We start from the raw sequence: 27,569 nt of genomic DNA on the forward strand, positions 1-27,569 counted from the left end.
CGACATCGCTGCCCGCCGCCGAACGAGACAAGACGAATCGCTCGTCGTACTCGTTACCTTGTCATTCGATGACATGGACTGACTCGATTCGAAAAACGAATCCCAAAGATTTATTTATTGTGTTGCAGTGAAAAAAGTGCAAAAGAAATTGAAATGAGCTCGCGTCCCGTTTTCGTGCTGGCTTCACGCGAATCCTAAGTCCTGGACAGGGGGAATAGCGCGGACCTCGGCGAGAAATTCGCGATTTGTGCAACACTTGGTGCAGTGGTGCCTGGAAATTGGTACTTTGGTGGCTCAAAGTGGTTCAAGAAAGAATGCGAAAGGTGAAGCAGTGAAGAAGTAATAGCACTCGGTCGAGGTCTTTTGGTCTTTTCGTGTGTCAAACAGGCTGGCCCCTGCGTCTACCATGTGAACAGGGTAAACAGCGAGTCCTGACCAGACGCCCTAGCAATTGTGCAAGAATTCACGACGAGAGAAACTAACGCGAGTGAAAAACGATTTGGCCCAATTTTGGAGGTTCATCGGCAAGCAATCATCAAATCTTTGGGATTATATCACTGGTGGGAGTGCAGAGATTCGTTACTCATGTAAGTATTCCATATTTGTAAGGACCAACTGCCTCCTTAATTGGCAACACAATGGAGTCATGGGCGTTTTCCGTGAGTTCCTGGCCAAAAGTCTGGATGTGACACAATTGGCGACAACCTTATAGGGGTTCGCGTGACACGGGCGGATGTTTTTCCGCAGCTCATTCCAGTTGGGATAATTACAAGGCCCGGGTTGATGTGAGTCACATGCTCCACTCCAGAACAATAATCAGCTGCAACCAATACACGCGATAAGAATACTCGTATTTGCTACAATCGCTGGAATTTATAAACAGAATATGCGTAATCTGCCAGCAATTGTGTTTCTCATTTTTGTCTGCTTCTGGCGGTAATTTTTATCGGAAACCTCGTAGCAAGCGACTGTTCTTATCAGAGCCTGCAGCAGCTAAGAAATGCGTTCCAGCTTTTACTATTACATTATTGCCCCAGCAACCAATTAGGCGATTTGTTAGAAGGTCCCCAGTATGAAACGTTATTGTCCTCTGATCCCTGCCAACACAAGCTTTGAGTGAACCCTTGAAACTGACCCAGAAGATCATCTAATTGGATGTGGCGCCCAGCTTCATATTATGTGAGGAAAATCAGAACAAAATTTCCAGTCTTATTAGAAATCCACGACGTTCGCCCATATCCTTCTACATTTTCCCTCTGCAGTTGTAAAGTGGCAATTGAACTAGCGCGATCTGAGTCCTTTCAATTACGGAGGCAACTGTAAGCCAGATTTCCTTCTAATGAGCGTCTTCCATATTATGCTCTTCGAGTTCACATTCGTCATTAGGCCCTTGTTTCAACTGCTTTCGTTCCCAGTCATGCTTTCGATGGACTCAGTACAGACCCTCCTGGGAGTACACCACCCGGGAGAACGGGTGAGAGAAGTGGTAGGGGGAGAGTTGACGGTTCTTGCAACCCCTTCAACACGCAAGCGTTGCAAGGGGAACTGGAACACTGCGAAAGCGGTTGTTACTCATGAAAAGGTGAGAGCTGCCATACTGTCCTTTGAACATTTCAAAGCACCTGGCATGGATGGCATCTATCCGGCAATGCTAAAGGAGGGTATGGAGCACTTAGAGCGACCTCTAAGAAATATTTTTCGAGGATGTCTTGCTCTGGGCTACGTGCCTTTTTCTTGGCAACAGGTTAAGGTAGTTTTCATACCGAAACCTGGGAAAGATGACTATTCTAATCCAAAGAACTTCAGACAGATCAGCTTGACTTCATTCTTGCTGAAAGGTTTGGAGAGACTGGTGGAGCGTCACATTCGTGGAAACGCACTTAGGTCACACCCACTTAGTGAAAACCAACATGCTTACCAACGTGGAAAGTCCTGCGAGTCTGCTCTTCATTCTTTGGTCACAAAGATAGAGGATGCAACTTTGAATGGTGAGTACGCGATGGGGGTGTTCGTGGACATTGAAGGGGCTTTTGACTGTGCGCCTTTTTAAAAACTTTGTGATGCCGCCAGAGCGCATGGTGTTGATGATGCTTTAATTAAGTGGATCCATGCTATGCTAACGCAAAGATTGCTGTGCGCTGAGGTAGGGGTCGGTCGCTACCTGACTACAGAAGCAAGGAAGGGCTGCCCCCAAGGAGGTGTGCTTTCGCCGCTTCTGTGGAGTATGCTGACCGACTCACTGCTATGCGAACTGCAAAATTTGCCAATACACGCTCAAGCTTATGCTGATGACGTGACTGTACTTGCTGTTGATCGGGATCTTGGAACGGTGTGTAGGAATATACAGCGTGGCGTTGATTTGATAGACATGGTTTATCAGTTAATCCAAATAAAACCACAATGGTTTTATTCACAAAAAGGAGAAAACTGGATGGACTTTGTCTCCCTGAGATGAGGGGTACTACCCTTCAGCTCTCCGAAGAAGTGAAATATCTGGGGGTCACTCTAGATAAAAAACTTCTTTGGAACAAACATGTAGAGGTAAAGATGAAACGAGCTCTCACAGCTTATGGGCTGTGCAGACGGACCTTTGCCTCGACATGGGGACTCAGGCCTCATGTGGTAATGTGGATATATGTTGCCATCATTAGGCCGATGTTCGTATATGCATCCGTAGTGTGGTGGGTGAAGGTGAGACAAAAAGGTTTTCACCGTAAACTAGCCGCACTGCAAAGAACTGTTTGTCTGGGTATCACTGGTGCCATGAGCACGACATCCGGCGCAGCTCTGAATGCACTACTCAATTTGCAGCCCCTGGATATATTTATTCAAAGCACTGCAATGAGAGCAGCTCATAGGCTAATTCGATTATATCTATGGAAAAACAACGGATGTGGGGGGCACAGAGCATTGGAAGAGTTATTGGGAGGACTAAATCCAGTTCTTACAATGCCTTCCGATTCTCGTGTCCCCATACATCTGTTTGGTAGAAGATATGTAGTTACCCTGAAGCGTAGAGAGGACTGGGAAGACCCAGAGGAATGCGTGGCGGGATATACGGAAGTCTTCTACACCGATGGCTCAAAAACAGAAGAGGGTTCTGGAACCGGAGTCTACCTCTCGAATAAAAACGAGAAGTGGGCTTTTCCTTTGGGACAATATGCAACGGTTTTTCAAGCCGAAGTTTATGCGATCCTAAGGGTGGCAAACTGGGTGATTGACGAGCGGTTGAAGGGCAGGCGCATCGCAATCTGCAGTGATAGTCAAACTGAATTGAGGGCGTTGAGTAGTCCTTTCATCACCTCGAAAACGGTTCAGGAATGCAGAAACCGTTTGAATTCTATCTCTAGATTCAATACGGTGGAACTACTCTGAGTACCTGGTCACTGTGGCCTAGAGGGAAATGAAATCTCGGATGCTTTAGCGAAATAGGGGCAATCTCCCTTATGCTGGAACCGGAACCAGCAATTGGAGTATCAGTAGCATCGGGTAAGTCTGCTTTCAAAAACTGGGAGCAGGCTTCCCACAATGACAGCTGGCAGACCCTAAATGCTGCTCGACACACCAAACTTTATCCTGTCGAAAAGCAGGAGGACTCGCTGGTGTATTCTGGGCATTCTGACAGGCCATAATTTACTAGCTCGGCATATTTTCAGAATAGGAATTATCCAAGATGATACGTGTCCCTCCTGTAATGAGGAAGCGGAATCCACGAAGCATTTCCTATGTGAATGCCCCGCCTATGGAAGCATGAGGCATCAGACCTTTAGTGCCGATGTTCTCCAGTTGCGATGGGTAACATCAAATCCACTAACGGATTCCGTTAGACGGGGGTGGCGAGTACAATGGGCCAACACGGCCTGCTCAGAAGCTGTGTGTCTCCCACACACACAGGGTTCTTGAGGAACCATTTCCTAATGTTAGGATTGAAGATCTGATATGCTTCCAGGACTCGGCAGCTAGTTTGGTAGGATATTCTCAGTTGTTTGGTAGGATATTCTCTTTTCACGCGAATATTTCGAAAAAGATCATGCTCTCCACCTGAATGTAATTCTAAAAGTTTGGCAGAACCCTAAATCAGACAATAAATCGAACTCTCCTCTCCATCTCTGCAAGTTTGGAAGGCGAAACAGAGACTTCAAGGTTGTTAGAGTCCTTAAAATAGATGACTGGGTCAAGTTGGACTCTCTTAGAAAACTGGATGATATCTTCACGAACGCTAGACTGTAATCTGAACTATTGTACTTCCAAGAGGGTCTGTACTCTGTACTGTGGATTTGGAAAAAGAAAGAGGTATTAAGCAAAGTATAACCCTACAAAGAACAATAATAATTATGACGAGAAGTGTTAGCTAAAATGAGATCGCTGGTTGACGGAGACGGTTTTGCCACTTACCGAATTTGTTTATGTAGGACGGCCACTGGAGGTACTCTACCATCTAGAGAGAGGCCTATTCAAGAGAAGCTCCCCAATTCTTAGATTTCCACCAAATTTAATAAAGACGAAGGGTAAAAGAGTGGGGGCAAACACAACGTCAAACCATCAAAAGCATGGTGGCGGTCATTAGGGTCCTTTATAATAGTTTGCAGGAGGAGGAGAGTAGTGTCAAGGAAAAACCGAGACTGTATTGCTATCGACTTGCCACCAAATAAAAAAAAAGAGAAGGGGAAAAACATGGATGGATGAAAAGATCCTCAGCAAACAACTAAGGGGAGAACACAAAGACAACGAAAATGGTGAACGGACCAAGCTCGTTAACAAAATCGCAAGAAAAAAAATCAAAGTTGCGAATTCTCCAGCACGTACAATATGTCGTTGTCTATGCTGGAAATGACATTTGGCTCTGGGCGAATGCGGAGATACTACTGAAGGTCAAAACTAGTCCCGGCTTAAAAGATAGTGGCGGCTAATATCGGGGAAATCTGAAGGACCTAGGAAGGCAATCTCATTTCTGAGCCGAAAAAGCTGGGCAAAACTAATGGGTTTCATAACCATGTTAACAACTCATATGGGGAGGCTGTCAAAAACTTAAGATCAAAATATAATGCACGCATCCCGATGAAGTGAGAGACAGGAGCCTCAAATGTTATTGTCAAAGAAAGGAGGACTGTAATTTAGGAAAGCATTAACTGTAATAAAGAAATGAAGTTAATTCAAATAAACCTTCATCATTTTTCGTTGCGCAGGATTTGCTTGAGCAGACTCCTGACGATTCCAAGATGGAAATTTCCATCATAAGTGAACGATGCAGAAACCGTGATGGTGGTCATGTCGCCAGGCTAAACAATGTACCAGGAGTCAGTTGACTATTGCCTTCTTCCATTGTCTTAACTGTCGGTGGCTTCGATGCATGGGTACTCTCTTGTAGATCTCACCTTTAGTGTGTGGGTACTCGGTGGTAGACCTGACCTTTTTCAGCTCTTCTCTGGCGCCAGTATGTTCTGGTAATTTAGCGAGGACTGAATGATCACCAGTTGAACTAGGGGGAGATCTACTCGACGCGAAAAACCCGTACACAAAACCAAAAATGACGCTGATCTATAAATGCATTGGGTGAACAAACGTTTACATAAGATTGGCTAGACCAAACCACTAAGACAGGGGCTCTTTATGTAAAACAATGCATCGCCAAATCATGTGACATGTGGCTAGGAGATGCACGTTCTTCAGTGGAAGACCCATCTAATAGTGAACTGGCCGCTCTTCAATCAGCTTGCCACCTAGCTGGACACGCTTTGAGTGGGAATGACCTGTTAGATACAGTGACAAGAATATTAAATTTTTGGAAGATTCGTTTTCGTTTATGTGTCACAGGGAAATAAATTATACTTATGCGTTTTTATGGTATTCGTTCCGAGTATAATGTAGATAAGTTCTCTCTTTCCATTTTCGAACTTTCTTTTTTATCATGGATTCTATCGTCCTACTATCATAGCCTTTCTTATTGGCCGTATCCATGATGTACCTTTTCTCCTTACGAAAGTTTTCTTGTGATAGCGGGGTAGTCACGAGTCGATGGATCATTGTTTCGAAGGCGCTCTTTTTTTGTTGGTAAAGAGGAAGGGCTTCGCTGTCCAACATTCGGACTTACGTACTTTGACGTAAATCAAACAATAGATCAAACTCTCCTACTTTCTGTCCCTGCAAGTTTTCAAGTGTCTGTTTGTCTGTATGAGGTGGAGGAGGGATTCTCCCCAATATCTCCGATTCATCTACGTATCGCAGGATCTCCGCTAGCGGGTGTGATGCTACTGGCTGTAGCTGGATCACACCAGTATCAGAACTCTAATGTTTAATGCAAGGCGGGGCACTCACATAGGAAATGTTTCGTGGATCCACTTTCTCATTACAGGATGGGCACCTCATCTTCTAGACTCCCTATACAGGACATATGACCAATCAGAATGCTTACAATAGTTCTGCAATTCTTCCGACAGGAGAAGCTTTGCAATATGTTTGCTTCTGCCGAAAGTTCTGCTTCCTCCCGTTTCATTCTCCCATACTTAGTGGTCCATCGACGTCCATGTTCAGCAAGTCTAGCATCTTCAGTCCAACTCTACCTGCTGCTCTTTCCAAATCCAGAGCCATTTGGTGAAGGGCAATGACCCTGTGATAGAGCAAACAGATATCATCATCATAGTCGAGGCGTTTAAGTGTTCTCAATGAGGCTCCTTTAAAGTGTACTGTGAGGAACTTGAAGGCGAAAGAAAGATTTCAAGGCTTTGTACAGTACTTAAAAGGGACGTGTCGGCTAAGTTGGACTCTCTTAGAAAACTGGATGATGCTTTAATGAACTCCAGACTGGAATCTGGACTGTTGTACTTCCTGGAGGGTCCAGGAGAACTGGTGAGAGATGCGGAAGGGGGAAAATTGGCGGCACCTTTGAACGCTTCAACACGTAAGTATTGCCAGGTAAATTGGAACATTGAGAGGGCGGGTGTCACCAATGAAAATGTGAGAGTTGCCATACTTTTCTAGCATGTCTTGCTTTGAACTACGCGCCTACCTCTTGGCAGAAAGTTAAGGCAGTCTTCATATCAAACCCTGGGAAAGATGACTATTCATACCCAAAGAACTTAAGACAGGTAAGTTGACATTATTCTTCCTGAAAGATTTGGAGAGTCGGTTGACCGTGACATTCGTGGTAAGGCACTAAGGTCGCATTCACTTAATGAAAACCAAAATGCTTACTAGCGTGAAACGTCCTGTGACTCTTCTCTGTGTGCTACCGCCAATTCTGTGGAGTATGCTGATCGACTCACTATTATGCGAACTGCAAAATTTGCCAATAAAACGCTCAAGCTTATGCTAATGATATAGCTGTGTTAGCTTATGATCGGGATCTCGGAACGGTGCGTCGAAATATACTTTCAGTAATTCCAAATAAAACCACGCTGGTATTGTTTATAAAAAGGAGGAAACTTGAAAAACTTTACATCCTAGAGAGAGAGAGAGGGGTACTACCCTTCAATTCTCCGCAGAAATGAATTATCTGGGAGTTATTTTAGATAAAAAGTTTCTTTGGAACAAACATGCAGAGGTAAAAATAAAACGAGCTCTCACAGCCTACGAGATTCAGACGGATGTTTACCTTGGGGGCTATAGAGATGTGAGAGGAAAGAATCATCCTTTGATTGCTTTTGGTTCATTCGGGTTCAGTCGGTAGTTTGATAAGCTTAACTACTGGTGGAGTGAGGGTTGTAGTTACCATCTTTTTCCACTCGTACAAGGCCGTCAGTACCTGGATATGTCCTGATGATCAGGCAGAGGGGCCATTGAGTAGGAGGGAAGAGCTCGTCTGTCAACAAGACGATATCTCCTTTTTGTAGTTTGGGTTGCGGAGTCAGCCATTTATTACGGCGTTGTATGTGATGTAAAACCTCCTTCATCCAGCGAAGTCAGAATGAGTCAGGTAGGTTTCTAATTAGTCTCCATCGTTTGTTGATGGACGTACGCTGGCCTGAGTCGTTGTATGATTCGGGAGGGCACAGCAAGGATGATCAAACTAAGGAATGGGCCGGCGTTAGGGCCGCAGCGTCGTTGGCGTTTGAACTGAGTTGACAGGGGCCTCAAGTTGGGACATGCGTTCGCAGCTCTTCAAGCTAAGAGTGACATCTCCGAAAGTTCTGCGAAAATGGTGCTTGAAGTTGCGCACTGCTGCCGTCCAGAGACCGCCAAAGTGTGAAGCGCGAGATGATATGAATAATCACCTGGTGCCTCGGAAAGCTAAGGCCGTGGTCACGCTATCCATGAAGAGTGACGACTTGGCGAGAAGAGCTTCTAACTCCTTGTCGGAGTCTTTGAAGGTTATAACATTGTCGGAGTAGAGCTTCTCGCAGACTCCTCGGCGAGCGCAGAACCGGAGGTAAGCTGCAAGAAATGCATTCCAGAAAAGATCGGATACAATTTCGATGTGCACTGCTAGAATTACAAAACAGATAAAAATAGCTTGTAACTGGTTGTTTTAGCTCCTTTGCCTCTGGAGAAAAGCACGGGCACTGGTCCAGCGTAGTCCAAGGCTGTGATGGCGAGGACTCGTGATGGGACGACGCGTTGGAAGGGTAACGACTCATTTGCTGCACAGGTCTGGAGCGCAGCGCAGCGAACGCATCGACGAAGTACTCCGGTGGCGACTGCTGAACATCTCGTTATCCAGAACGAGCGGTAGAGATGCAATAGCATGAGTTGAACGCTGCCATGCAATTTCAATTGGTCTGCGTCCTCGATGAGCTGTCTAATGGTGGTGTACCCGTCTGGAAGCACGATGAGGGGTTTCTCGTTGAATGGAAGCGGTGAGCAGTGTAAGCGTCCCCCTACTCGAATCAGTCCTTGCTGGCAAATGAAAGCACTGAGTCTGGAATATGGAGGCGACCAGTTACAGCAAGTGGTTCATCAACTTGTGCTCAAGGTATGGGACAGCGAATCAATGCCTGACGATTGGCAACGAGGCATTACCTGTCTCATACATAAAAAGGGAGATATCACACAGTGCAGCAGTTATAGAGGTATCACGTTGCTGAGTACCATCTATAAGATATTCTGCACTATCTTGCTAGGCCGGATAGCCCCATACGCCCAGAACATCATTGGCCCATACCAAAGAGGCTTCACTCCAGGCAAATCAGCAACAGATCAGATTTTCTCTCTGCGGCAGGCGATGGAAAAACTGTTGGAATATGGACAACAGTTGCACCATCTGTTCATCGACTTTAAAGCCGCCTATGATAGCATAGCCAGGGTAAAACTGTACACGGCCATGAGAGAATTCGGTATCCCGACGAAATTAATAAGACTGACTAGGCTGACCCTGACCAATGTGCGAGGCCAGATAAAAGCAGCAGGATCACTCTCAAGACCATTCTACATCAACAACGGTCTACGACAAGGGGATGCGCTATCATGCGTCCTCTTTAACCTGACCCTCGAGAAAGTGATCCGTGATGCTGAGGTAAATGCAAGAGGTACGATCCTCTTCAAGTCCACCCAACTACTGGCCTATGCTGACGATATCGACATCATGGGAAGAACCACCCGAGACGTACAAACTGCCTTCATCCAGATCGAGCAGGCGGCGCGAGATCTTGGGCTGCACATCAATGAAGGCAAGACAAAACATATGGTGGCAACGTCAGCACCGAAGACGAATCAACCAACAACGTCAAACCGCACTGGTCAAACACGAAGAAGAATAAGGATAGGAGAATACAACTTTGAGACCGTTGACAATTTCTCCTACCTAGGGTCGAAAATCACAACCGATAACAACTACGATGATGAAATCCGCGCACGGTTGTTGTCAGCCAACAGAGCCTATTTCAGCTTACAAAGACTGTTCCACTCGAAACGTCTCACCATAGGGTCAAAGCTCTTACTGTACAAGACTATGATCTTGCCAGTCCTTATGTATTCCTCGGAAACTTGGGTTCTTAGCAAGAAAAATTGCGAACTCTTGGCCGCGTTTGAGAGAAGAATCCTCCGAAGAATTTTTGGCCCCCTACATGAGGATGGACGATTCCGTAGCCTACACAATGACGAAATCTATGAACGATACCATGACCGTCCGGTTGTGGATAAAATCCGGCTCAATAGGTTACGGTGGGCGGGTCACTTAATCCGTATGGATGAGGATGATCCCACCCGGAAAGTCTATAAGGGCAATATCTATGGTAGAAAAAGAAGACGAGGCAGACCCTGCCTAAGATGGAGCGATGGCGTAGGTCAGGACGCCAGACAGCTTTTAGGGATATCGAATTGGTGGACCTCGGCGCAAAACCGGGATGTTTGGAGTTCCTTATTAATGCAGGCCTAGACCGGATACCGGTTGTTGCGCCGTTGATGATGATGATGAGTCTGGATAACGGCATTTTGGCACTGACTTGCCAGTGATGTGCCGCGCACGCTCGTACTTGTTGGCTTTTCAATAGTGCGAAGTCTGCAACGGGATCAATAGGTCAACATCCATATGTTTTTTTCAGATTTTGAAAACCGCTGCAGCTGCGGCAAACAATTGCATGTAGAAACCGTCGAAGATTCGTCTGTGCTCTTCTCCAAGGTAGCAAGGGAGTGCACGCTCTCGTCGGCATACTAGTCGACAGACGGTGAGGATCGTCAATCGGTTTCTGGTTTCGTCAACCAATCTGGTTCATGCGACCAAAGGTGATGGGAAACGATGTCTGCAGGGCTCAAGTCTCGCGTTACACCATCTGCGGCGTTGTCAGCTGATCGTGCATGCCCCCAAGTAGCCGTAGGAAGCCAGGTGATGATTTCACTTGCGCGGTTGGCAACAAAAGTTTGCCATTTGGACGGATGGCCTTTGAGCTATTCCGCACGATTCGGGAGTCTGATCACACGTGAGTCGCCTTCGGTGGTCGCTGCTCTGCATTGAGGATATACGAAACCAATCGAGCGAGAAGCGTCGCTGCGTAAAGTTCCAATTGAGGTAAGAATCGAACCTTGAACCCGGTTAACAACGTAGATGCATGTCCAAGAACGACAGCGTAGATAGCGGCAGCATAAGCTCGTTGCGAATCCGTGAAGCTGCCAGTTGTCGTCCTCAAACATGCCGAGCCATCTAGGGATGGGAACGGTAGAGATCTCGGTCGCCTCAAAATTGTGTCCAATGGCCTTGAAAAGATTGCGCTAAAACTGAGTCCCAGTCCAGGTTGTACAGCCACTAGTCCTGCATTATGACCTTGGCTATGACAATCACGGGAGCACGCCAGCCTAATGGATCAAATAGATGCGCGATCTCAGATAAAACCGATCGCTTTGTTATCCCTATTTTATAGGGCGCAACTGCGGTTTTAAACATAAAGGCATCGTCCTTGGAGAGCCACTTCAGCTTAAGGGCTTATGTTACCTATAGCATAGCACAACTATAGCAAGGAATAATTCGCGTAAGGCAGTACGATGCCGAATCGTCTGGTTATCGCAGCGATAGCTAGACTGCACTGAGGGCGTTGAGTAGACTCAATTTTTCATTACAAATTGGCTGGGGTGAGTTCCTAACTTTGGAAATTTAGTCGATCGTGAAACGGCGTAAATTTTCGTAAGCGAAGTACGACAATATCAAGAGAAACACAACACTATGATCCAAGGGTTATAGGACGCCGCGTGGCCGGTTGTTGCCTGAAGGTCACTGCTAACTCCAGCACAGAACTCTCTACTATATCTACGAATAGTAGCGCGCTCTTAGTCGGGTTGTTTTTGGGTCCTTCTCATAGTACCTCTAGTACCTCTAGGCTATCCATTGATCCGAAGAAGGTATTGTCAAAAACGCCTGGTATGTCTAGCAGGACTGCGACAGGCGAATCGCTGTTATTTATTGTCTCAATCTCTGATCCTTATAGACTGATGTCTCACAAGATTTTCCCGATTGGTAGGCATGCTAGTTTAGATGCAGAGGAGAGGTTGTCAGTCTCTCCCTACCTTAACGAGAAAGGAGGTCAGACTATTTGGTCTATAGACTTTAGTTTAGCTCTGATTTTTCCCTGGTTTAGCTAGAAATTGTTTGTATGTAACCAAATACTAGACTGGCTCTCTAGATTTTAAGTAATTGTCGCTTCATGAGTGGAATCCTTTGCTGTGGGAATCTAGAAGATCGATGAGTGCAGTCAAGTTTGTAAGTTTTGAGTCGTTTCTGTTTCATCCAACTGGATCTCAATCATTTTCTCCTATTCTTATTTCAGAATCCAGAAATGAGGCTCTTAAAAGATTTCTTAAATTTCTTTCCATTATCATCATCGTCAACGGTGCAACAATCGGTATCCGGTCTAGGTCTGCCTTAGTAAGGAACTCCAGACACGCCGGTTTTGCGCCGAGGTCCACCAATTCGGTATCCCTAGAGGCTGTCTGGCGTCCTGACCTACGCGACCGCTCCATCTTAGGCAGGGTCTGCCTTGTTTTCTTTTAAAGTTTTTAAATATACTTCTTCAGATTTAGCTGGATTTATAACCAGAGCCCTCTGGAGACATATTGGTTCTGAAAGTGTTTCGTTTTCCCTCGAATCTCCTCCGTAAGTCTTAACTTTGCGAATCTCTTTACTGTCAGTGAGTATTCGATAGTATTCTTTTCACTCTCTTATTCTCCTTGCGAAATAGTTGGGATGTTTTCTATCCAAGGTTACAATATGATAATTCAACGGACTATATTTAGTTTGTTGGTGTCTCCTTGTCAATCTCAGGTTCTACTGACAGAGCTCCCAGTTCACATGTTCATATTTCAGGCAGAGATCTTGCTTTGGGAACAGGAACGAACGGTTTCCTGAAGGTTTCTCTGTGTGTTATTTTATCCACTGGAAATCCTTGCTCTTTGTTTTTTTAACGGAGTTTTTGAAGTATGGTGTACGCTTGGTGGTGTTTCCGATTTTGAACGTTTCCTTTAAGCTCGGGTAGAGGTGAGCTATTAAACAGCTTCCCTTATCTTCGATCATTCTATAGTTTAGCTTAGGTTCCAGGAGTTAACTTCGTTATAAAGGAGTAGCTGCATCTATGGCACTTTTTCCGGAGTTTCTGTTTTGCGTGTGGCTGGCTCAGTGGTTAGAGCGCTAGGCTGTTGTACAGGGCGAGGGCCACGCTGACCACATTGTCTCCTACAAGGTACAGTAATCCTGCAGTATATCGTTAAGATCTTGAATGAAGTGCACTTGAAGGCCCATATTTAATTGGATTGTCGCGCCAGCCATTATCATTATTGCTCTGTTTTCCCACTGCTTTATTTAGTGGGCTGGGACTTCGTCTCGCCCTTAACGACACATGGATTTATGGAAGCTTCATTGCCCCAGTTTTTTTTTTTCACAAGGAATTTCGTTTGTGACATCCATTCGGCTGCGAAGAACCTTGCAATTTCATCCTTGGGAATAGACTTGACAGATGCCGAAATCTGGCTCATTTCGAACCATTTTTGATCCAGGCTTTTGGCACTCCAGTCTGTCAGTTTTCTCATTACCAGCGATGTTCGAGTGTTCTCGCATCCATATCAGGAATTTTGTTTAAGAATCGAGGGATTCCTAAGTCCGCCATCCACTTAATGGCGGGCTGGGACAGTGGGAAAGCGGCTTGCTTTCTAAGTTGTGGTCCAGGGAACCCTCATAGGCAAGCACCCAAGTTACAAAATATATGACTGGCAGTTTTGTCTTCATTATAGCATGTCGTGTTTTTGAATTAATATAAGGGAGCAAATAACAACTTGTAAACCCAGTTCGCTCTCAGGGCAGAGGTGAGGCAGCGTCTGATGAGTTGCCTTTGCTCCGGACGAAACCGCAAGTCATATACATCAGGAATGTTTCGTCCAGTCGGCCAAGTTTCAGCAGCACTTGATGACAACTCTACACCAACCGGCTTGATATGTCGTCGTTGTTTAGTCCCGGTGTGTGCTAGGCATGTACAGTAAATATTCCGAACGTGTATATCCAGCACAGTGATTCCCTCTATCAGAGCAGGAAACATGACATCAGGGCTCGCTCGTGTGGTACTACTTTGCATGCCAGAGTTCAGTCTCTCGGTGACAGTTTACGATATGCATCTATCGATTCAAAGTGAAGCTTAATGACTTACAAGGATGTAGGCCTTAAAGCTAGAACTGCTCGGTGTCGTAATCGAATGGATTGGTGTTATCCTACAAAACGCATCCATCGGCTTCGATGACCTTGGCTGTTAATGAAGAGTGAGTCGTTGGTGGCTGAGCCCTCTTTGTCATTTTTCGGGCCGAAAAGTTAACGTCGTCAGTGGACCGCTGCTTTTGGTTTGTGCTTAGCCGCAGATGTCCCTTTTCTCTCAATCTTGGCGCAAACCGGGGGTTGTGGTTTACCCAGATAAATGGTCTTGCCAGAAGGCGGTTTGCCCGGGAGTAGTTTTCTGAAGGAAAACAGATGCTTACTCGTGCGCAAGATTTTAGCTTTAGCAGGTGGCGCCCACTAGAGTCTGAGGTCAGGAGTGCTGACAGGAACCGTTTGCTTCAGCTCGTCCGTTAAGGACTGGGTACCAATTGGATTGGATCCTATTTGAATAACTGGAAAATTTGAATCTAGACTCAGGTTATCCATCGATGAGTTAAGGTATGCCATGGTCTTTGTTTTACCGGGGAAAGTAAGTCGATCTCGGTATAGCCCCTTTTTGCTGAGACAAGGCCAGTTAAAACTGGGGATCGCCTGATACCCAGAGTTCACCGTTCATAATCACATCTTAACCCTTGTGACCATTCAGCCTTCAGCACGGTAGTCACATCTTGGCCTGGGATTTTGATTACCGCTTAGTTTTAGGTGTCATCTCTGGTTCCCTAAAGGATCTTCCTTACTGAGCTCCCTCGGCACGAAAAGATGATTGTCAACCCTTGCTGCTCAGTGCTTGTCTGTCCTTTTCACTATGTCCTCATCTTACGTTGGTCGTAGACATTATTCGATCAGGTTTTAGCTAAGTTATGGGTTTTGAAATAACATTACCAGGTTAACTCCCGTTTTGCTTTTCTCCCAGAGTTATCAGCATTAAAGTACAATGACTCTGTTCAAGGAATGTCAATTCAATAATATAACGTTTGCTTAGCTAATGTACTCTAGATTAATTGTACAAAGATAAGATTAAGTACCAAATCGTGTTTTCTATGAAAATGTAGCTGTTGAAGCCACAGTCAATTAGCTTTGGTAAGCTTTTTGGATTTACGTATTTTCTGTTTGCTCAAGAGACATCTGAAGCTCTCTGATTTCTTCTTTCGCTTCTATTTCGGATTTTTGAAAATCCAGACAAACCCACGAAAAACTCATTCATTTTCCACTTAGCCAACATTCAAAAAACTTATTTCATGTAGCACTTGTGACATTTCTGTTGATTTATTTCAGTCGATGTGTCTGGAGACATATCTTCAAACGCATAAAGATAAGAAAGATGGCCCAGTTTTGAAATAGATTTTTTCCTCTAGCACGAACAATATGCTACGCTTGGAATTTATAGTTCTCGTGATTACATTCCCGGGGTACGTTTGTGGTTAGATAGTTTCAGAGCTATCGTCATCGATGCTATTAAGTGGGAGGAGGACATTATTAATTATCAGATGTGACACGGATGCAATATTGTGCAACACAGCATTCTCTTGAAAATTTATTTCAATAACATCTTCTGGGACATGCGAGTAGATACTTACCAATGCGGACAGTCTACCGGACATCACGGACTCATTGAAATTCAGTATGAACCCCAATAAACTGTCTCCTCCCCCTATTGAACTTCCATAGGTAGTCAGCGAATAATTCGAAGACGTTCTTTCGCTGCCAATCTATTCGTTATTGTGATGATAGCACACACTTTCATTATTGTTTTTATTATTGAAATTAAATTGCTGTTTTCCGTTCCGTTTCACGGCTGACGATTTCTATTTTTGTGATTTTGAACGCTCTTGGGCTTGGACGTCGATGATTCAGTCACATATACTGTCTCTGCTTTGCCAAACACAGATGATGGCATTGTTGATGAATGGTTGAGGCTTGGGCGGGCCAGTATCTGCATGACGTCGTTGATATTTGAAATGCAAACAGGCCAGATAATTTCATGCATTTTGATTTGCTTTAATTGCCATTCAGATTTCGAAGAGATTATATTATTCACGTGGGAACCATAGATCCGAAGAATCAACAGAAATTCCAGTGAACTCAAAGAAGCTGGCTATTTTCTGGCACAGAATTTCGGCCCCTAATTTTGGATGACAAAGTCCTTAAACATAGTCCATCCCGCAGAGGTCTAACGAACGATGAACCTTAAAGATGTCCGACTAGGGTTGCACAGGTTTAGCGAGACATTTCCATCGCGTCCTTAAAGAACTATTGTGCCCTTTTTACTGGTTATAGTGTACCTATTGATCATAGTATCTCAAGCAGGCCTGTAACCGTCAGGAACTTTAGTATGATCCCTACTTCCAGATCTTTCAGGTTTGCATCTGGTATTAAGTGTTCTCCCAGATGCATCGACCTACTTTCCACAAGTGTCGGACACTGTCACAGGACGTGTATAGAGGTTTCGACCTCCTCCTCACAAAACCTGCAGGCAGTGTCCGTAGATATCCCTAGCTTCCCTAGGAGTTCAGGCGACAATGACCAGTGAGAATTCCCACTATGATTCGGAGGTTTTTTCGGTGAAGTTTTTGCAATTCTTTGTGCGCATGGGTTCGTATCCCCCAATAAGCACCCTGGACTGCTCCATCCCTGGTAGGCCCGCCCAGTATAGTTCCCTCAACCGTTCCTCTTCATGTCTTAGAATCATAGCGATGAAACCGTTTCCGATTCTACCGAAGGATTCTGGCCCGTTTAAAGGCGTTCCTGATCCATTCTTGGCTAGTTCGTCCGCTGCCTCGTTGCCTTCCAACGTAGCCTTGCCTGCAACCCAAAGTATCCAGACCTAGTTGGACGAGCCGAGTGTATTCAGTCTCTCAAGGTATTCCCATACCAGTTTAGAGTTCACCTGGTCGGACCTAAGTGCCTTGATCGCTGCTTAACTTTCGGTGAGAACAGCTATGTTCTGCCCCCTGTAGTTCCTTTGCATATTAAAGGAGGCACATTTGTCTATGGCGTATATTTCCGCCTGGAATATGTTAGTGTATCTGCCCATTGGCTCAAAGTACATTTTCCTTGGACCAATGGCACCGGCACCCGCTCTCTCTGCTGTAAGGGATCCGTCAGTGTGCCAAGTAATCAGCTGCTGGTTTAAGCCGTATGTCCCAGCCACGCTCTCCTAGTTTGCCTTGTGACTCCAACGTGTTTCAAACTTCTTATCGAAGTGGAACCTCGTTGTCATGTTATCCCTCGGTATCAGTAATTCGGGATACCATCTAGAAAGAATATCAATCTTCCTTCAGCTCCCCGCCTCACTGATACTACCGGCCTTTCTGAATATTGCCCTCCTTGCATGCATCTGTATGTGCAGATGGAGAGGGGTTATTCCCAGAAGGACCTCCAGGGATGCCGTTGGGTATTTCCTCATTGCCCCACTGATACACACGCAAGCCAGTCTTTGGAGCTTGTGTAATTCTCTGGCTTGTGTGCTGAGTTCAGTTCTTTCTGCCCAGATTACCCCTCCATAGGTAATTATTGGCCTTACAATTGCAGTATATATCCAAAGTAGTATCTTCGGGCTGCAACCCCATTTTTTTCCTGCTATGGATCTACAAGTCATCAGAGCCCTCGTGGCTTTCCGACAAGTGTTTCCGACATGTGTCTTCCAGAGTCTAGCGGAATGTCTGGCGTAATTCCCAAATATTTGACCTATGTTTCTCGTTTCACCTCCATATCATGTAATCTTATGGCTCTCAGGTGATCAAGCTTTCGCCTCCTAGTCAATGGTACTATGGTGGTTTTGGCTGGGTTGATCCGCAGTCCCACCTTCCTGCACCAGGCACTAGTAACCCTTAGTCCAGTTTGGATTCTATCACATAGGGTATCTTCATATTTGTTCCTACAGATTAAAACAATGTCGTCCGCATCACTCTGGACTTGTATTCCAGTATTTGTTAACACTTCCACATCAGCGGCGATAGTATCCCACCCTGTGGACAGCCTTGAGTGGTGTTCATGACAATAGAATTTGTACCTTTTGGTACTTCTATTTGCCTGCTTTCTAGCATTTTGGCCTTCCAGAATGCCAGGGTGTTTCCTACTCCCTTGCAGCTCAGGGCATCTTATGTCTCTGTATGCGATGTGTTGTCGAATGCTCCTTCGATATCCAAAAACGCGCACAGTTCCGCCCCTTCCCAGCCTGGCAATCTAGGAACTATGGTTCTAATCCATTCTGAAGTGTCCTCCGTCGCACAGTCCACCAGTATAAGGCCTGGTCGAAAGCGTATCCCGGTGAACGTAAGTTTCTAAGTCCATCCCGTGCACATCTGCCTGACGACAAGGTCTTCAATGGTTTCCTGCTCCTCACGGGTGAGTATTTTTGGCAATATGGCCAGTCGAATGCCCTTGGCCGCACTAGCATAGCTAATGGCGGAGCCGGCCGCTCTCCTCTCTCTGAGTTTGTCCTTTTGCCTGTAGATGAAAATGTTGCGTTGTTGAATGAGTGGAGCCCGAACGTAGGGCTCGGAAGCATGTCACGGGGTGGACGAATTCTCTCCGTGTTAAGCGGAGGGAAGTCGTCGCCTGATGTTGATGTTGACCAACTTAGGCCAACTCTAGATCTGTTGAGGCAGTCGAAGGAAAAAGACTGGAGGCGTTGGTGAGCGTTGTGATGACCCTTGGGGTAGTGTCTACTGGATATGCAGGGGGAAACGTAGTCATGACATAGCCGGCATCAAGCATGACAGTGTTTGTGCTTTGCTGGGTGAACTTTTTCCGAGATCCGAGCCTTCGGTGTCTCCTGACGGTCGCGCTGAGGGCGGGGAAGAAATTCCTCCACTGAGGTGTTGTGAGATTAAGGAGAGCATGGCGAAGCTCAGGTTTCGGAAGTCACCTGGCTGGGATGGGATGACTAGCGAGATGTGGCAGGCTATCCCATCTCATGTCCAGTGTTTGTTTGAGTGTTGTGTTCGGGAGGATTATTTCCCAGCATTCTGGAAGACTGTCAGGGTAGTCGTGCTCCTCCGCCAGAGAAGGATAAGAGTAATCCTCGATCGTACCGGGCGATATCTTTTCTCCCGGTCCTTGGCAAGGTCCTGGAGAGGATTATGGTCCAACGACTGGCGGTGGAAACATCCCATCTGACGTCTGACAGGCAGTATGGCTTCCGTGCTGGTAGGTCCACCGATGACGCTTTAATGCATGTGAAGAACTTTGTTGTCCGGTGTCCTAGCAAATACGTCTTTGGAATCTTTGTAGATTTCAAAGGCGCATTTGATTACCTAAGTTGGTCGTCTGTGTTGTACAAAATTCGTAAGTGTGACTGCCAGGAGTTAGCTTTGTGGAAAAGCTACTTCCATGGTAGAAAACCATTCGTCCAAAGTGTCAATGAGGGAGTGTTGGTGAACGTGGAGCGCGGCTGGCCGCAGGGATCTATTGCAGGTCCATTTATATGGAATCTGATGATGGATGAACTGTTGGGTGAGCTTTCGACCGTTGCTGAATGTATTGCCTACGCGGATGATCTCCTCATTCTTGTTGAGGGGAACACTCAACGGAAAAAGCCGTCGCGATGAAGCTGAAAGGCTACCTACGTCGTACGCCATGTGTTAAACTTAATGGAGTTCCATTGAAATACCGGAAGAAAGTGTCATACTTGAGAGTCACGGTCGCGGAACGCATGTCTTTGGCTCCCTTTGGCTCTTTTTTGCATGTTGTATGTACGGGTCCCCTATGTTGTATGATTTGGCATTGATGGTGCAGGGCAGGCAGCTGCTCTACGCTTGTCAGCGCGTGGCGTTGTTACCGTGTTTTCCTGTATGTCGTACTGTTTCGACCGACGCCATGCAGGTCTTGTTGGGTGTTCCTCCTCTTGATCTGGAGGTAGTCCGGCGTGCCACGGCCTACAGGATCAGGAGGGGCGTACCTTTGCTGTAAACCGATTTAGTAAGTGTTGACCAGGTGTAGGGACTAGGACCGCTTGCAGCCAAAAGGGTGTTAGACGAGAGTGTAATATCTAAGTGGCAGCTTAGATGGAACGAATATGGGAAAGGTCGGGTCACATATGAGTACGTCAGATATGTGTCTGCCAGAGGAAGTTACGTCGTGGACTTTGGGCTTGAGATGGGCTTTCTCCTGACGGGGCATGGTAGCTTGAATGAGTTTCTCTTCAAGCGGAACCTTGCCTCCAGTCAAGATTGTGTTCTGTGTGGGGCAAACTCAGAGAACTGGTTCCATGTTCTCTGTCTTCGTTCGGCGTACTGTGACATTCGCAATCTAGATGACATGGGTCTTGCTAGCAGTGAGACACTTCGATGTGCTAATGTTTTTGTACGTGCTGCTTTCCAGCGAAGGAGGGAGTTTCTCGACGCTTCTTCGCCTGCAGGTGGTGGATAGCCACCAGTCCTGTGTGTTTTGTGTTAGTGTTGTCTTGTGACATCTTTTTGTGTTGTATTGTACGAAGAGCGGTTGTTGACTGGTGGAAAGCTTTCGATGCGGTTCTTCGCTTCGAGATAATTCCAGTCAACCCGTTGGAGAGTACCGTCCCCACATACTCGAGGAGGGCGTTCAGACCCGAGTCTGCAAAGAACTCATCTGAAGTGGCTTTGACCACGAAGCCTCACCGGTGGTTATCTGGTACTATGGGAACCGGGACGGCCCTCTGAGAGCATATGCTCCAGGAGAATTCCTGGAGGATGTGTTCTCGGTCCGGTTATTTACGGTTGGCCCCCTAGTGGGAGTTTCATGGTGGTTGTGGTTATGCCTACATCGCGGGCAGAGCTCCTCGGAGCTCAAGCGTGGAGTTGCGCTGTACAACTCGGGTGCCGTACCCCTTAGTTGCGGCAGAGGTGTTAGATAGGCCTTGTATCCACTGGTATGAATGTTGATTGTGGTCCCAAAGACAATCCGTGTCCGAAGAGGATCGTGGGATTATGCCTACACGGCAGTAACTCACGTTACACCCCCAGGACTTTCCCCTCTGGGTTCAGGTTTGGATTTTTTGGAAGCATTCCCTTCATGCGGGCTGATCTCTGCTGCTCCCCGACTTCTCAGCTACGGTAGAGATGGCTTAGGTCTGTCCTGAGCCTTCTTAAGGGCTTCTTCTGGCTTCAGGCCTTCCTTCAGATAGCGCAGGTATCATTTAACAACGACGCCACTGAGACCTGTCTCCTTCCTGACGTCTGTTATATTTATCTCAGACGTGCTTTTGCTGGTCCCTGCTCTTTGAGCAGTGGCGTTCGTTGGTTGTTGTCCACGCAGTATACCAATGTTTACCTTGGATTAACTAGTTTTTGTGCTCCGCTTTGATGGTTTTGATTCCCTCGAGTATGGGGATTAGGAGGTCCGCCGTGCCGTAGCCCCTCGTAGCACGCTAAGGTCTAACTTACGCACTGAGGCTCCGTTCGAATACAGTCAGTTAACGCCGACTGTAAACTATCCAATGGGCACGGTTCGCATAACACCCTGGAATGGGGGAGGTGTTTTTCGACTCCCCAGTCTAGATCCGTAGCGTTTTGTTAATAGTAGGGTCACCTCGTACAGGGTGTGGCTATCACCACTCACTAACGGTCTTGCTAGACGAGAGGCTTGGCCCCTGAAGAGCCACGCACCGCCCTAGAGGAGAGACAGCTCATCCTCAGAGAACGATAGGTTGGCCTCAGGGAGCTATGTTCCCTGACCCCTATTTCCATCTATTCGGGCCAATGTTTTACACATCTCCCAATGTAGTGCTGAAAATCTGAACCCAAACATTGATCATTCCACTAAACTCAAAAGTAGGAAAAACATCGAAAGAAAACTGTTGCACTTGTACCGAGTTCCGTATTCCACTTCACTAGTGGTCATTAAAATGAGAGCTTATAGTTTTCTTCAAGTGATTGCAGCCTGTATTTACTAGTTCATCGGGTTTTTGTATAAATACACGCATTCCGCCATTATTTTTTTGCTCATATGAATGCAGATAGTGCAGATAGGACTGGTTTCAAGTTGGTTTCTTTTAAGGCGAATGAGAAATTCAGTGTGCAAACGACATTATGCAAACACTCCATATGGAAGGGGATCATTATCAACATCATCAGTGCAGCAACATCATCTTAAATTCACTCAGTAATTCGCATCTGCTTTCAGTATTGCGATTTTATGATAATTAAAGATTGCATTACGATAGATATTTCTGTACTTTGAAATTGTAATTGCAATCCAAGAATGCGTCGGTTATTTCCCTATTAGCAGGAGCAGTGTTGATGTATGTTCTCATATTCAATGGTTGCTGCATTACAAATTCATATTTGAAGATGTTTTAGGTATGTGCCGAGAAATGACTGTCTGCGATGGCGTTTGAGGAAAAACAGAGGCTCACCATGTTTATCCTTTAACAGAATGTGTCTTTTCCCCCTTGGGATGGATAGTAACTGGTTGAACAAGCAAGAAGTGGAGAAATGGTGTATGCTAACAAACAGATACTAATATGGAGTTGTCCGGGTGATTTATGAACAAATATATGTTTGTATTCATGGAGGATGTTTGATGTCCTATTAAATTCAGACCCTCATCGTTTGAAGAAGCCAACGTTTGGGTAATCTATTTTGATTAGATTATAGAGTCATTTCTGAAGATGGGACTTTTTGTAGTTTGATGTGTTACGATTTGATTCCATGTTGATTTTTTGTCAAAACTGTCTCCAGGCAAAGGGTCATCTTTGGATTGTCCCAAGGTTGAAAGGAAAGGGACCTTGAAGCATCTGTAATCAAGGGCAAATTGGTTCTTCTAGCGATTCCTGCTCGTAAGTCCAATTGGCAGAAAAGAAGTCTTGGCCGGCAACGGCTAAGGTTTCATTTGCAACTAAGGCTATTGCGGTGCCAAAAGCTTAGGAGAAAATTCTACTTAGTTATGAGGACTGCATCACCTCATCAAGCCTTGCTTCAAGCCGGTAAGTGTGTACCGTGAAATGGCAGGGCTAAACTTTATCGACGAGAAAAGAATAGGTTGACGTTGAGGTTGTGGATCAGCTAGGTCACTAGAACAAACACAACATGACTACCTAGTTGCTGGTAGGCAGTAGACTGGAAGATAGAGCTGACCATCGGTACTTCCGAGACTTCGTGAATTCGCTTCTGGGTTAACGATGCACAATCAAAAGACGTTAACAATCACTCTCTCCCCAATGACCTCCACAGGCAGTGAAGGGAGTGAAAATATGACTCTCTCCGTGGTCAAGATGTTGGGCTGATATCGTCGTATATTTGGTCTCTACGCGAACAGAAAGTAGCGCTTGTATGGCTCTGCTGGCAAATATGGTTTCTCCTGATCCAGGTCACTGCTCCTGGTATGGCTCCAAAGGTTGAATTGGCGGTTGCTGGAGAGAGAGGTGGTCTTTACCCTGTTCTAAATACGCCTACTTTCCATTGACAGGGTTTTAGCAACCCCGTCGACGTCTATGCCGAAGGTGCGATGGTCGATTCTCATGATCACGTGGTGCGGACCAGTCAGTGAACGGCTATTCCAGAGGTTCGTTAACGGCGTCTATGCGGCGGAAAACGCTGTCGCAGGTGACCAGGTCTTTAAAAACGAGGGAGGAGGGTACATTGTACGTCTGGCAGACGGCGCTAGGTGAATCGCTTTCAATAGCTGCCGTCAGATGACTGTGAAACTATCTATCTCACGAAGAGTTCACTCAACTCGGTTGACCAGTGCTATTCGATGTTGTTCGTTCTTTTGGTTTTGGCGTTGACGTTGCCACCATGTACTTCGTCTTGCCTTCAATAATATGCAGCCCAAGATCTTGCGCCGCCTGCTCGATCTGGATGAGGGTAGACTGCACATCTCGGGTCGTTCTTCCCATGACGTCGATATCGTCAGCATAGGCCAGTAGTCGGGTGGACTTGAAAAGGATCGTACCTTTTGCATTTACCTCAGTATCACGGATCGCTTTCTCGAGGGCCAGATTAAAGGGGACGCATGATAGGGCATCCCCTTGTCGTAGACCGTTGTTGATGTCGAATGGTCTTGAGTGTCATCCTGCTGATTTTATCTGGCCTCGCACATTGGTCAGTGTCAGCCTAGTCAGTCTCATCAATTTTGTCGGGATATCGAATTCTCTCATGGTCATGAACAGTTTTACCCTGGCTATGCTATCATAGGCGGCTTTAAAGTCGATGAACTGCTTGCGCAGAGAGAAAATGTGATCTGTTGCTGATTTGCCTGGAGTGAAGCCTCTTTGGTATGGCCCAATGATGTTCTGGGCGTATGGGGCTATCCGCCCTAGCAAGATAGTGGAGAATATCTTATAGATGGTACTCAGCAACGTGATACCTCTATAATTGCTACACTGTGTGATATCTCCCCTTTTATGTATGAGACAGATAATGCCTCGTTGCCAATCGTCAGGCATTGATTCGCTGTCCCATACCTTGAGCACAAGTTGATGAACTACTTGGTGTAATTGGTCGCCTCCATATTTAACCAATTCAGCTGTAATTCCATCGGCTCCTGGCGACTTATGATTTTTAAGCCGATGAATTGCACGGACTGTTTCTTCTATACTTGGTGGTGGCAGTATTTGTCCTTCGTCTTCAGTTGGCGGGACCTCCAACTCGCCGATGTTCTGGTTGTTCAGTAGTTCATCAATGTACTCAACCCATCACTCCAATATGCCCATTCTGTCGGAAATCAGATTTCCATCTTTGTCTTGGCAGGATGAGTATCGAGGTGTATAAGGCTTCATCCTGCTGACTTGTTGGTTGCTCCCCGTACTTTTCTAGTTCACAGACTTGTTGGTTCTCCCAGGCTTCCTTTTTCCGTCTGTGAAGTCACTCCTCCGCTCGACGGAGTTGGTGATAAGCCTCTGTGCGTGTCCGCGGTCTTTGAGAATGCAACATTACTCGGTATACAGCATTCTTCTGTTCCGTTGCTAGCTTACATTCATCGTCAAACCAGCCGTTCCGAATTTTCTTGCGACTGGGACCAAGTATCTTTGTGGCCTTATCAATGATTGTGAAGATATTTGTTGATGCTTCATCTCCAGGATCTCTGTTGACTGTGGTTATTGTGGCATCCATTTCGCCCTTATAGGTGCTGCGAAGGGCTGTGTTGCGAATGGCTTCAGTATTCACTCTCACCTAATTGTCAGAGGGGATTGTAGGTGGTGTCGTAATTCGTGCTCGGAGCACTATGCCAACGAAATAATGGTCCGAGCCTACATTGGCCCCCCCCCCCCTCCTATATGTTCTGACATTCATCAAAGCTGAGAGGTGGCGGCGTTCAATCAGCATATGGTGAATTTGGTTGAAAGTGGTCCCGACTGGAGAGGCGCACGTATGTTTGTGGACTGCTTTCCGCGCAAACCATGTACTTCCAACCATTTCGTACGATACTGCTAACTGAATAATCCGCAGTCCGTTATTATTGGTATACTTATGGGAGCTGACGTATCGCCTGAATACGGGCTCCGTCCCTACTTGACTGTTGAAATCTCCAAATATGATTTTGACAGATTTGGGACAGGCTTCAAAAGTCCACTCAACTGCCTCGTAGAAGGGATCCTTCTCCGAATCTGTAGTCTCCTCTGTAGGGGTGTGAACGTATATATAATATATGGTGTAGCGGCTCTTCTCCAGGAAACCGGTCCCTGTCCATCGCATTTCTTGCAAAGCTGTTACATCAGCCTTATATTGGGACAGGGTATCGGCTAGCGGCTTAGCAGTATTCGGTCTGAACAGGGAGCGCACGTTCTCTGAGAAAATGCGCAAATCGTTAATCCGTTGTCGGGTTCGTCGTTTTGAAATCCATTCTGTCCGAGGCTCCTTCCATAGCTTCGTAACATCGGTTTTCCGTATAGGGTTGTCAGCCCTATTCAACCCCCAACCTGGAGGACCAGTTGATACATTTTGTCTCGTTTTTAGCTGCGGGAGACCCGGCTTCATTCTTCTCCGTCTGCAGTTTTTCATGGAGAAAGAACTCCCAGCGATCACCACGTGGAGGTGGAGATAGGGTTTGGTAGTAGAACTGTTGGTGTTAGTTCAGCAGGCGTTTCCTAGGTTTTATGCTCCATCGTGGGTACCAATCCACGTTTCGCCCTGGGGCCTTTACTACCCTTTAACCGATATAGTTTCGTAAATTCGCTTCTGCGTTAACGACGTACGTTACAGTCACTCCCTCCCCAATGACCTTCGGACGCGGCGAAGGAAGTGAAAATATAACTCTCTTGGTGGCGAAGATGTTTGACTGATATCGTTGTATATCGGGTTCTACGCGAACAGAAGGTAGCCCTTGCATGGCTGGAGATGGCTGGTAGTCTGCTGGTAAATTTGGTTTCTCCAGATTGTGATGTGATGTGTGTTAGCCTACCCTAAATACGCCGACTTTAAAGTCGTCTATAACGACCGTTGTAGGGGGTTTCTAAAAACAAATACGTGGTGCATTTCCTAGCAGACAAAACTACCCGAATCGCTGGGTATGTGGACTGATGGCAGACGTATTCTGTGTCACGAAGAATTCACTCGGGAAACGCAGTGATGTTCTGAAGACCACCTTGGCCAGTGATGCTTAGAGGTCTTCCTGGAAAGTGATACCCATAACAGTACTGCAGGTAATTCCTGGAGCCAAGATATTGTTCCGTGTATGGGCTCAACCATACCGTTCTTCTAAGGGTGGTATGGCGTTATGTATTATATAAGGCCCTAAATTGAGAAAGCTGATCGATGATGGTATGCATTGTTTTGTTTAGCGGAGAACATTCTTACGTAGACTCGGCCAGACTTTATCGCTACGCGCTTGGCAGTGGCACGATGGCAGAGGTGTGACAGGTGGTGGCTGAATGGCTGTCAAGGTCCAGCTGATGGAGTTTAAGATGTGAACTGGCTAGCAGGTGAAGTAGTTGACCGTCCTTAGCACAGGACATCTATAATAAAAAGTAGTAACTACAATAAATGGTCCAGAATTGTGAATGAATTAGGCAAGCTTATCTATACAAACATCATAGGTGCTAAATCACAGGTAGATACTGCTACATGATAGTGGTAGGCAAACAGGGAGAGGCGAGAGAGGGGGTCAGTGGGTCTCAAATTAGGTTATGAAATTGAGTTACTGCTCTGACACTGCGAGGTCTTAACCGAACATTGCTCCAGGATGCATTAAAAAACCTTATGGCTGCAGAAAAATCTAAAAGTTCGCGTTGGTAGGTGGAGTATCACCGTTCGGGCTCCGACAAATTCCTGGACATAAATCCCAGCGGAAGCTACACTCCACCGGGAAGTCCAATGCCACGCCAATGGCGATGTTAGAAACGTCCGTGCGACGACTAACGGCTGCAGGGATGACAGCGGTTGTAACTATGTCCCGTTTACAGCGTTCAAACACAGCTTCAATGGAAGATAGTCAATTTAATGCGACCTTCTTAGAGAATAGGCTAGGTTCTTGAGAAGTTCATGAATCTGCTCCTGAACATTCCAAGAAAGTGAAGTGAAAAGTTCACTGGCCTGGGGAACTCCGAGATGTCTCGTAATCATTCTTACATCTCGTTAGCCAACCTGTGATTTAC

General features: G+C 46.1%; 1 protein-coding gene across 2 annotated transcripts in view; it reads left to right on the forward strand.

Annotated features, from left to right (window-relative positions):
* The first annotated feature begins 4 nt into the window (after nucleotides 1-4).
* The window catches only part of LOC119653087, a 168,695-nt gene continuing 141,130 nt past the window's right edge, over nucleotides 5-27,569 (forward strand). For both annotated transcript variants that reach the window (XM_038057583.1, XM_038057582.1), the window contains exon 1: nucleotides 5-587. The gene's annotated coding sequence lies outside the window, so the exon portion shown is untranslated. The remainder of the gene's footprint in view (nucleotides 588-27,569) is intronic.

Source organism: Hermetia illucens, chromosome 3 (assembly GCF_905115235.1).
Source record: "Hermetia illucens chromosome 3, iHerIll2.2.curated.20191125, whole genome shotgun sequence".
In the NCBI taxonomy this organism is placed as follows: domain Eukaryota; kingdom Metazoa; phylum Arthropoda; class Insecta; order Diptera; family Stratiomyidae; genus Hermetia; species Hermetia illucens.